This window comes from Pseudophryne corroboree, chromosome 4 (assembly GCF_028390025.1).
Source record: "Pseudophryne corroboree isolate aPseCor3 chromosome 4, aPseCor3.hap2, whole genome shotgun sequence".
Taxonomy (NCBI): Eukaryota; Metazoa; Chordata; class Amphibia; order Anura; family Myobatrachidae; genus Pseudophryne; species Pseudophryne corroboree.
In genome coordinates, this window is record NC_086447.1 from 188,587,996 (window position 1) to 188,598,245 (window position 10,250).

The 10,250-nt window shown below is 52.3% G+C and overlaps 1 long non-coding RNA gene across 1 annotated transcript in view; it reads right to left on the reverse strand.

Annotated features, from left to right (window-relative positions):
• Positions 1 to 3,109, reverse strand: part of LOC134909152 (uncharacterized) — a 47,405-nt gene extending 44,296 nt beyond the window's left edge. The window contains exon 1 of the long non-coding RNA XR_010175856.1: positions 2,537 to 3,109. This is a non-coding gene — a long non-coding RNA (uncharacterized LOC134909152). The remainder of the gene's footprint in view (positions 1 to 2,536) is intronic.
• Positions 3,110 to 10,250: the final 7,141 nt, after the last annotated feature.

Sequence of the window (10,250 nt, forward strand, 5' to 3'; positions counted from 1 at the left end):
CACACAGCTATCCCTGCACTCACTACAGATGACACACATACCTGTCCCTGCACTCACTACAGATGACACACACACACACTACAGATGCCACACACAGCTGTCCCCGCACTCACTACAGATGCCGCACACAGCTATCCCTGCACTCACTACAGATGACACACATACCTGTCCCTGCACTCGCTACAGATGCCACACACACACACACTACAGATGCCACACACAGCTGTCCCCGCACTCACTACAGATGCCGCACACAGCTATCCCTGCACTCACTACAGATGACACACATACCTGTCCCTGCACTCGCTACAGATGCCACACACACACCTCTCCCTGCACTCACTACAGATGCCACACATACCTGTCCCTGCACTCACTACAGATGCCACACACACACCTCTCCCTGCACTCACTACAGATGCCACACATACCTGTCCCTGCACTCACTACAGATGCCACACACACACCTCTCCCTGCACTCACTACAGATGCCACACACACACCTGTCCCCGCACTCACTACAGATGCCACACACACACCTCTCCCTGCACTCACTACAGATGCCACACACACACCTCTCCCTGCACTCACTACAGATGCCACACACACACCTCTCCCTGCACTCACTACAGATGCCACACACACACCTGTCCCCGCACTCACTACAGATGCCACACACAGCTGTCCCCGCACTCACTACAGATGCCACACACACCTCTCCCCGCACTGACTACAGATGCCACACACACACCTGTCCTCGCACTCACTACAGATGCCACACACACACCTGTCCCCGCACTCACTACAGATGCCACACACACACACCTGTCCCCGCACTCACTACAGATGCCACCCACACACAGAGTCCTGTCCGTGCACTCACTACAGATGCCACACACACACTCACACACACACACACACACACACACACACACACACACCTGTCCCCGCACTCACTAGAGATGCCAGACACACATAGAGTCATGTCCCAACACTCACTATTGATGCCAGACAAACATATTCCTGACACACACACACACACACACACACACACACACACACACACACACACACACACACACACACACACACACACAGCTACTCCCCCCAGTCACTGTGCACGGGAGCCTGCTGCTGGCACTGTGGGTCCCCATTTCCCTCCTCCCTTGCCATGCTGCTCAGCTTCGGTCTTCCTGGCTGCCTGCACTTCCTGAATTGGTCACATGACCAATCCGAGCTTTCCATCAGAGCTGAAGCACGGCCCTACTATGAGGCATGCCTCCCATTTCTCTGTTCTATGCGGTCTGATTGGCCGCTGTGTAGCCTCGCCTATCTGTACAGACAGTGCATGACAGTGTGAGAGATGAGGCTGAGCTGCCGCTGCCTCATCTCTATCCCTGCAGTTCCAGGAGCCCTGAAAGTCTGGTAAGCTTTATCTATAAAGATGATTGTATTAATACAAAGAAGATGCTTATGTTATAAGTTATAAATTTCTCTTACGTCCTAGAGGATGCTGGGGACTCCGTAAGGACCATGGGGTATAGACGGGCTCCGCAGGAGACATGGGCACTATAAAGAACTTTAGAATGGGTGTGCACTGGCTCCTCCCATCTATGCCCCTCCTCCAGACCTCAGTTAGATCCTGTGCCCAGAGGACATTGGGTGCATTACAGGGGAGCTCTCCTGAGTTTCTCTGATAAAGAATTTTGTTAGGTTTTTTATTTTCAGGGAGCACTGCTGGCAACAGGCTCCCTGCATCGTGGGACTGAGGAGAGAGAAGCAGACCTACTTAAGTGATAGGCTCTGCTTCTTAGGCTACTGGACACCATTAGCTCCAGAGGGAGTCGGAACGCAGGTCTCCCCTTGCTGTTCGTCCCGGAGCCGCGCCGCCGTCCTCCTCGCAGAGCCGGAAGATAGAAACCGGGTGAGTATAAGAAGAAAAGAAGACTTCAAGGCGGCAGAAGACTTCAGATCTTCACTGAGGTACGCGCGCACACTAGCGGGCACAGATGGGTGCACGGCGCAGGGGGGGGCGCCCAGGGCCGGCAACAGAAATTTTGGGGCCCGGTACACTGATATCTCTGTGGGCCCCCCACCATCCCCACCCCCAGGAAACAGGACAGGGACCCATATTATCTACAGGACACAAGTATTATAAAACAAAATTATAGACTCTCTAACGTCTAGAAAACAAAACTTTAATGGAACAATACAATACCGATATAATGGGATCATCCCTTTCCAAAATTCAGATTCATAGACTCACAATGGTCAGGAATTTTGTAGTCTGTGCTTGCAGCAACTGAGCCTGAATGACCAGTCACCACCACAGCACAGACATTCTGCTCTGATGAGTCTGATCTCATCTGACACGCACATGCATGCAGATGCATCCATGTGCAGAATGCATATGCATGCATAATGTGCCTGCCTGCCTGCATCTAACCCCAAACTAATCCTAAACCCTAACCCAAACCCAAATCCCATTCCCTATACATAAACACGTATTATGATTTATGAAATACAAAAGCCTTACCCTGCTTGCTGCTGCAGCAACACACTGACACAGCCGCTCTAATTCACCAGGCTCGCCTCCCCAATTCCCACAGGCCGCAGTACTCTGTCTGTCCTGTCTTGGCAGCTCCTGCTGTGCGTTCCGTGCCTCAGTCCGGCTCCTCACTCACACAGCAGAGAGAGACAGGGAGGAAGCGTGCGGTGAGGACGCTGGAGGGGCGGTCCTGGCTGGGGACTGGCTGGCAGGATAACAGGTGACCTGTCCGGCCGAGCTTCCTGGCTGGGGACTGGTTGGCAGGATAACAGGTGACCTGGGGGCTGGGGGCACTGAGGGGTGAACAGGGCACTGAGGGGTGAGCAGCACACAGGATCAATCACAGGGCACTGAGGGGTTGAACAGCACACGGGACTGGGGGGGCGCACGCAAACAAACACACACTTAAATCACAGCGCAGCGGCCGGCTCGCGAATCCGCGTTGCCGGGAGCAAACAGTTTTTTTTGACAGTTGTGATGAACTGCAGCCGCTGTTGCCCGCTGCCTGGACCTTGGGGCCCCTAACAACGGCGGGGCCCGGGACGGTTGTCCCCTTTGACCCCCCCTGTTGCCGGGCCTGGGGACGCCCTGGGCAGCAATAAAGCCTCTATATCTGGCATAGATACTGCGGAGGCAGTTTTTCTTTCAATCCCCCGCCAGTTTGAGATATTTTGAGCGGGACCGAAGCCCGCCGCTAGAGGGGGCGGAACTTGGTCTCTCAGCACTAACCAGCGCCATTTTCTCCACAGAGATCTGCTGAGAAGCTGGCTCCCGGGTCTCTCCCCTGCTGAACACGGTGACACAGGGCTGAAAAGAGGAGGGGGGGCACTTGTAAGGCGCAGTAAGTGTATTACACAGTAATTTAATATAAAAGCGCAATTATCTGGGACATTATTTTCCAGTGTCAGTTGGCGCTGGGTGTGTGCTGGCATACTCTCTCTCTGTCTCTCCAAAGGGCCTTATTGGGGTACTGTCTCCTTATAACTATATCCCTGTGTGTGGGGGGGTGTCGGTACGAGTGTGTCGGCATGTCTGATGCCGAAGGCTCAGCTAAGGAGGTGGAGCAGATGATTGTGGTGTCGCCGTCGGCAACGCCGACTCATGATTGGATGGACATGTGGAATGTTTTAAATGCAAATGTGACCTTATTACATAAAAGATTGGACAAAGCAGAGTCCAGGGAAAGAGCAGGGAGTCAATCCACGGCTTCGGCTGGGTCACCGGGCCCTTCTGGGTCTCAAAAACGTCCCCTATCCCAGATAGCAGACACTGATACCGACACGGACTCTGACTCCAGTGTCGACTACGATGAAGCGAGGTTGCACCCGAGGGTGGCAAAAAGTATTCATTATATGATTATTGCAATAAAAGAGGTTTTGCATATCACAGATGACCCCTCGGTCCCTGACACGAGGGTGCGCATGTATAAGGAAAAGAAACCTGAGGTAACCTTTCCCCCATCCCATGAGCTTAACAAGTTATTTGAAAAGGCTTGTGAAACTCCTGATAAAAAACTGCAGATTCCCAAGAGGATTCTTATGGCATATCCTTTCCCTGCACGGGACAGGGTACGTTGGGAATCCTCACCCAGGGTGCAGTGGCGGATTTGCCGCTAGGCAACCTAAGTGGTTGCCTAGGGCCCGCCGGGTCAGTCCGGCGGCAGCGTGTCTCAGCTGTCAGGAGAGGAGAGCGCCCGCCAGCGCGGCTGTGTCTGGCGCAGCAGCATATAGCGGACTTCAAACCAGCCGCCGGTTCGTGAGCCAATCAGAGCTCGCGGACCGGCAGCCAATCAGAAGCCGCCGGTCCGCGAGCTCTAATTGGCTCAGGAACCGGCGGCTGGTTTGAACGAAGTCCGCTATACGCCGCCGCGCAAGACACAGCCGCGCTGGCGGGCAGTCTCCTCTCCTGACTCACTCGTCCCTCACAGCCGGAGCCCGGAGGAGGAGCAGCAGCAGCAGTTCTGGCTGCTGTGGGGGCAATTGTATACCTGGCACTGTGGGGGCAATTGGCTGGCACTGTGGGGCATTTGTATACCTGGCACTGTGGGGGCAATTGTTTACCTGGCACTGTGGGGGCATTTGTATACCTGGCACTGTGTGGGCATTTGTATACCTGTCAGGTATACAATTGCCCCCACAGTGTCAGATCCACAATTGCCCCCACAGTGTCAGGTATTACCTGACACTGTGGGGGCAATTGTGGATCTGACACTGTGGGGGCAATTGTGGATCTGGCACTGTGGGGGCATTTGTATACCTGGCACTGTGGGGGCATTTGTGGATCTGGCACTGTGGGGGTATTTGTATACCTGGCACTGTGGGGGCATTTGTGGATCTGGCACTGTGGGGGCATTTGTGGATCTGGCACTGTGGGGGTATTTGTATACCTGGCACTGTGGGAGCAATTGTGGATCTGGCACTGTGGGGGCAATTGTGGATCTGACACTGCACTATTGGGGGCATATGTCTGTGTTTCACGTCCCATTTTAATTGGCCACACCCATTTTTGGGGGGCGCGTGCGCCGTGGGGCACAGTACCTCTATGGGGCACTCTCTGTCTGATTGGTCACCGCTTAGCCCCGCCGGGAGTGCACACAGACGCTCTCATTGCAGTGAATGGGGCGCGTGCGTGTCACGGACACGTGCGCGCCCCAGACGCGGTGATAGGCCCAGGCACAGACGGAACTCCATCTGTAATGTAAGGGGGCATAAGTCAGAACAAAAATATAGTGCTATGGATTGTTTGAGGTAGGGGGGCCCCAAATCGGTATTTCGCTTAGGGCCCCATGAGGTCTAAATCCACCTCTGCCAGGGTGGACAAGGCTTTAACACGCCTGTCCAAGAAAGTGGCGCTACCGTCTCCGGACACGGCAGCCCTCAAGGATCCTGCTGATCGCAGGCAGGAAACTACTTTAAAGTCTATTTATGCGCATACAGGTGCTTTGCTCAGACCGGCAATAGCATCGGCATGGGTGTGTAGTGCAGTTGCAGTTTGGACAGATACCTTGTCAGCTGACCTTGATACCCTAGATAGGGATACCATTTTATTAACCTTAGGCCACATTAAAGACGCAGTCTTATATATGAGGGATGCTCAAAGAGACGTTGGGCTGCTGGGTTCGAGAGCCAACGCCATAGCGATTTCTGCTAGGCGCGCCCTGTGGACTCGCCAATGGACGGGTGATGCCGACTCAAAGAAACATATGGAGGTTTTGCCATACAAAGGTGAAGTTTTATTTGGGGAAGGTCTCGCGGACCTGGTTGCCACAGCTACCGCGGGTAAATCTACCTTTTTGCCTTTTGTTCCCCCACAGCAAAAGAAAACTCCACAGTATCAGATGCAGTCCTTTCGGTCGCGTAAGTCCAGAAGAGGTCGGGGCTCATCTTTCCTCGCCAGAGGTAAGGGTAGAGGCAAAAGAATGCCTGCTACGGCTAGTTCCCAGGAGCAGAAGTCCTCCCCGGCTTCTACTAAATCCACCGCATGACGCTGGGGCTCCACTGAGGGAGTCCGCACCGGTGGGGGCACGTCTTCGATTCTTCAGCCAGGTCTGGGTTCTGTCAGACGTGGATCCTTGGGCGATGGAGATTGTATCCCAAGGCTACAAACTGGAATTCGAAGAGGTGCCCCCTCGCCGATTTTTCAAGTCGGCCTTGCCAGCTTCTCCCCCAGAGAGGGAAGTAGTGTTCGCTGCAATTCAAAAGCTGTATCAACAGCAAGTGATTGTCAAGGTTCCCCTTGTTCAACAGGGAAAAGGGTACTATTCTACGCTGTTCGTGGTCCCGAAGCCGGATGGTTCGGTCAGACCCATTTTAAATCTAAAATCCCTAAACCTGTACTTGAGAAAGTTCAAATTCAAAATGGAATCGCTCCGGGCAGTGATCTCCAGTCTGGAAGGTGGGGATTTTATGGTGTCACTCGACATAAAGGATGCATACCTTCATGTCCCCATATATCCTCCTCATCAGGCGTACCTGAGATTCGCTGTACAGGACTGTCATTACCAGTTTCAGACGTTGCCGTTTGGGCTTTCCACGGCTTCGAGGATTTTCACCAAGGTGATGGCGGAGATGATGGTGCTCCTGCGCAGGCAGGGAGTCACAATTATCCCATACTTGGACGATCTCCTGATAAAAGCAAGATCGAGAGTGTCGCTCTCCCTGAGAGTGCTACAACAACACGGTTGGATTCTCAATCTGCCAAAGTCACAATTGATTCCAACGACTCGACTATCATTCCTAGGCATGTTTCTGGACACGGAACAGAAGAGGGTTTTTCTCCCGATGGAAAAAGCCAAGGACCTCCAGAACATGGTCTCAGACTTGCTAAAACCAAAAAGAGTGTCTGTTCATCAATGCACTCGAGTTTTGGGGAAAATGGTGGCAGCCTACGAGGCCATCCCCTTCGGCAGGTTTCATGCAAGGACGTTTCAGTGGGACCTCCTGGACAAGTGGTCCGGGTCCCATCTACTAATACATCAGAAGATAAGCCTGTCCCCCCGGGCCAGGGTGTCTCTCCTGTGGTGGCTGCAAAGTGCTCACCTTCTAGAGGGTCGCAGGTTCGGCATTCTGGACTGGGTTCTGGTGACCACGGACGCGAGCCTCCGAGGATGGGGAGCAGTCACACAAGGAAGAAATTTTCAGGGGCTATGGTCAAGCCAGGAGGCTTGTCTACACATCAACGTACTGGAACTGAGGGCCATATACAACGGCCTACGACAAGCGGAGGATCTTCTTCGTGACCTACCGGTTCTGATTCAATCAGACAACGTCACAGCCGTGGCTCATGTAAACCGCCAAGGCGGGACAATGAGCAGAGTGGCAATGGCGGAAGCCACCAGGATTCTTCGCTAGGCGGAAAATCACGTAAGCGCTCTGTCAGCGGTCTTCATTCCGGGAGTGGACAACTGGGAAGCAGACTTCCTCAGCAGACACGATCTCCATCCAGGAGAGTGGGGACTTCATCATGAAGTTTTTACAGAGATAACAAGTCTTTGGGGAATTCCTCACATAGACATGATGGTGTCACGCCTCAACAAGAAGCTTCGGAGGTATTGTGCCAGGTCAAGGGACCCTCAGGCAGTAGCGGTGGACGCCCTGGTGACACCTTGGGTGTTTCAGTCGGTCTTCCTCTCATCTCAAAAATATTGAGAATCGTAAGACAAAAAAGGGTGAAAACAATACTCATTGTTCCAGATTGGCCTCGAAGGGCCTGGTATTCAGATCTTCAGGAGATGCTCACAGAAGATCCATGGCCTCTTCCTCTCAGGGAGGACTTGTTACAACAGGGGCCCTGCGTGTTCCAAGACTTACCGCGGTTACGTTTGACGGCATGGCGGTTGAATGCCGAATCCTAGCTGGGAAAGGTATTCCAGAGGAAGTCATCCCTACTCTGATAAAGGCTAGGAAGGAGGTGACGGCAAAACATTATCACCGTATCTGGAGGAAGTATGTTTCTTGGTGTGAAGCCAAGAATGCTCCTGCGGAAGATTTCCATCTGAGCCGTTTTCTCCACTTTCTACAGACAGGAGTGGATATGGGCCTAAAATTAGGCTCCATTAAGGTACAGATTTCGGCCCTGTCTATTTTCTATCAGAAGGAATTGGCTTCTCTCCCAGAAGTCCAGACTTTTGTAAAGGGAGTGCTGCACATCCAGCCTCCTTTTGTGCCCCCAGTGGCACCATGGGACCTTAACGTGGTGTTACGGTTCCTGAAGTCTCACTGTTTGAACCTCTTCAAACGGTTGAATTGAAATTTCTCACTTGGAAGGTGGTCATGTTGTTGGCCTTGGCATCTGCAAGGCGGGTGTCCGAATTGGCGGCCTTGTCTCACAAGAGCCCCTATTTGACTTTCCATGTGGATAGAGCAGAGTTGTGGACTCGTCCTCAATTTTTGCCTAAGGTGGTTTCTTCATTTCATATGAACCAACCTATTGTGGTGCCTGTGGCTACAAGTGACTTGGAGGATTCCAAGTCCCTGGATGTAGTCAGGGCCTTAAAAATCTATGTAGCCAGGACTGCTCGAGTTAGGAAAACAGAAGCACTGTTTGTCCTGTATGCAGCCAACAAAGTTGGCGCTCCTGCTTCGAAGCAGACTATTGCTCGCTGGATCTGTAACACGATTCAGCAGGCGCATTCTACGGCTGGATTGCCGTTACCAAATTCGGTAAAGGCCCATTCCACTAGGAAGGTGGGCTCTTCTTGGGCGGCTGCCCAAGGCGTCTCAGCTTTACAGCTTTGCCGAGCAGCTACCTGGTCGGGTTCAAACACTTTTGCAAAGTTCTATAAGTTTGATACTCTGGCTGATGAGGACCTTGCGTTTGCTCAGTCGGTGCTGCAGAGTCGTCCGCACTCTCCCGCCCGGTCTGGAGCTTTGGTTTAAACCCCATGGTCCTTACGGAGTCTCCGGCATCCTCTAGGACGTAAGAGAAAATAAGATTTTAAACCTACCGGTAAATCTTTTTCTCCTAGTCCGTAGAGGATGCTGGGTGCCCGTCCCAGTGCGGACAAAATCTGCAAAGCTTGTATATAGTTGTTGCTTACATAAGGGTTATGTTACAGTTGAGATCAGTCTTTAGCTGATACTGTTTTTTTTTTTTTTTCATACTGTTAACTGGTTGCGTATATTCCAGGTTATATGGTGTGGATGGTGTGGGCTGGTATGAATCTTGCCCTTAGATTAACAAAATCCTTTCCTCGTATTGTCCATCTCCACTGGGCACAGTTTCTCTAACTGAGGTCTGGAGGAGGGGCATAGAAGGAGGAGCCAGTGCACACCCATTCTAAAGTTCTTTATAGTGCCCATGTCTCCTGCGGAGCCCGTCTATACCCCATGGTCCTTACGGAGTCCCCAGCATCCTCTACGGACTAGGAGAAAAAGATTTACCGGTAGGTTTAAAATCTTATTATTTTCTTTGTGTTATCCCAATCATTTTTATAGTGAGAACTCTGAGTACGATAGGGAGCATGACAGGTGAGGCTCTGCCTCCCCTGACTGCACGTCCCTGCCGCTCACTTCACACAGCACTGAAGTGAGCGACCTGCTAGATTGAGCCTCAGCACCTCGCCTAGCACCGGCGATAGCGATATGCAGTGCCGCGCCTCGCTATCGCTGGAGGGCATACATGCGACAGATACGTGCTTAAATTCTAAGCAATCTAGTCAGTCTGTACCCCCGTTAAGGTTTGCGGAGGGGAGTGGGGTGTACCAATAGACAGGCATCATTGGATCCCATGATGCTGCAACCATCCCCACCCAAAACAGGAGTATAGGGGGTTATTTAAGTTTGTTAGCAAGCAAAAAAAACAAACAAGCAACTGGGCAAACACCCGTGTTGCACTGCAGGTAGGGCAGATGTAACATGTGCAGAGAGAGTTAAATTTGGGTGGGGTGTGTTCAAACTGAAAGGTAAATTGCAGTGTAGAAATTAAGCAGCCAGTATTTATTTACCCTGCACAGAAACAACATAACCCACCCAAATCTAAATCTCTCTGCACATGTTACATCTGGACCCCCCCCCCCCCCCCGCAGTGCAACATGGTTTTGCCCAATTGCTAACTTTTTTAGTTTGCTAACAAACCTGAATAACCCCCATAGGGGGTAATTCCGCCCCGATCGCAGCGTGCTTTCGGTCGCACAGCTGCGACTGGGTCACTACTGTGCACGCGCAGGGGCCGTAATGCGCACGCGCGTCGTTGCCCGGCGTCA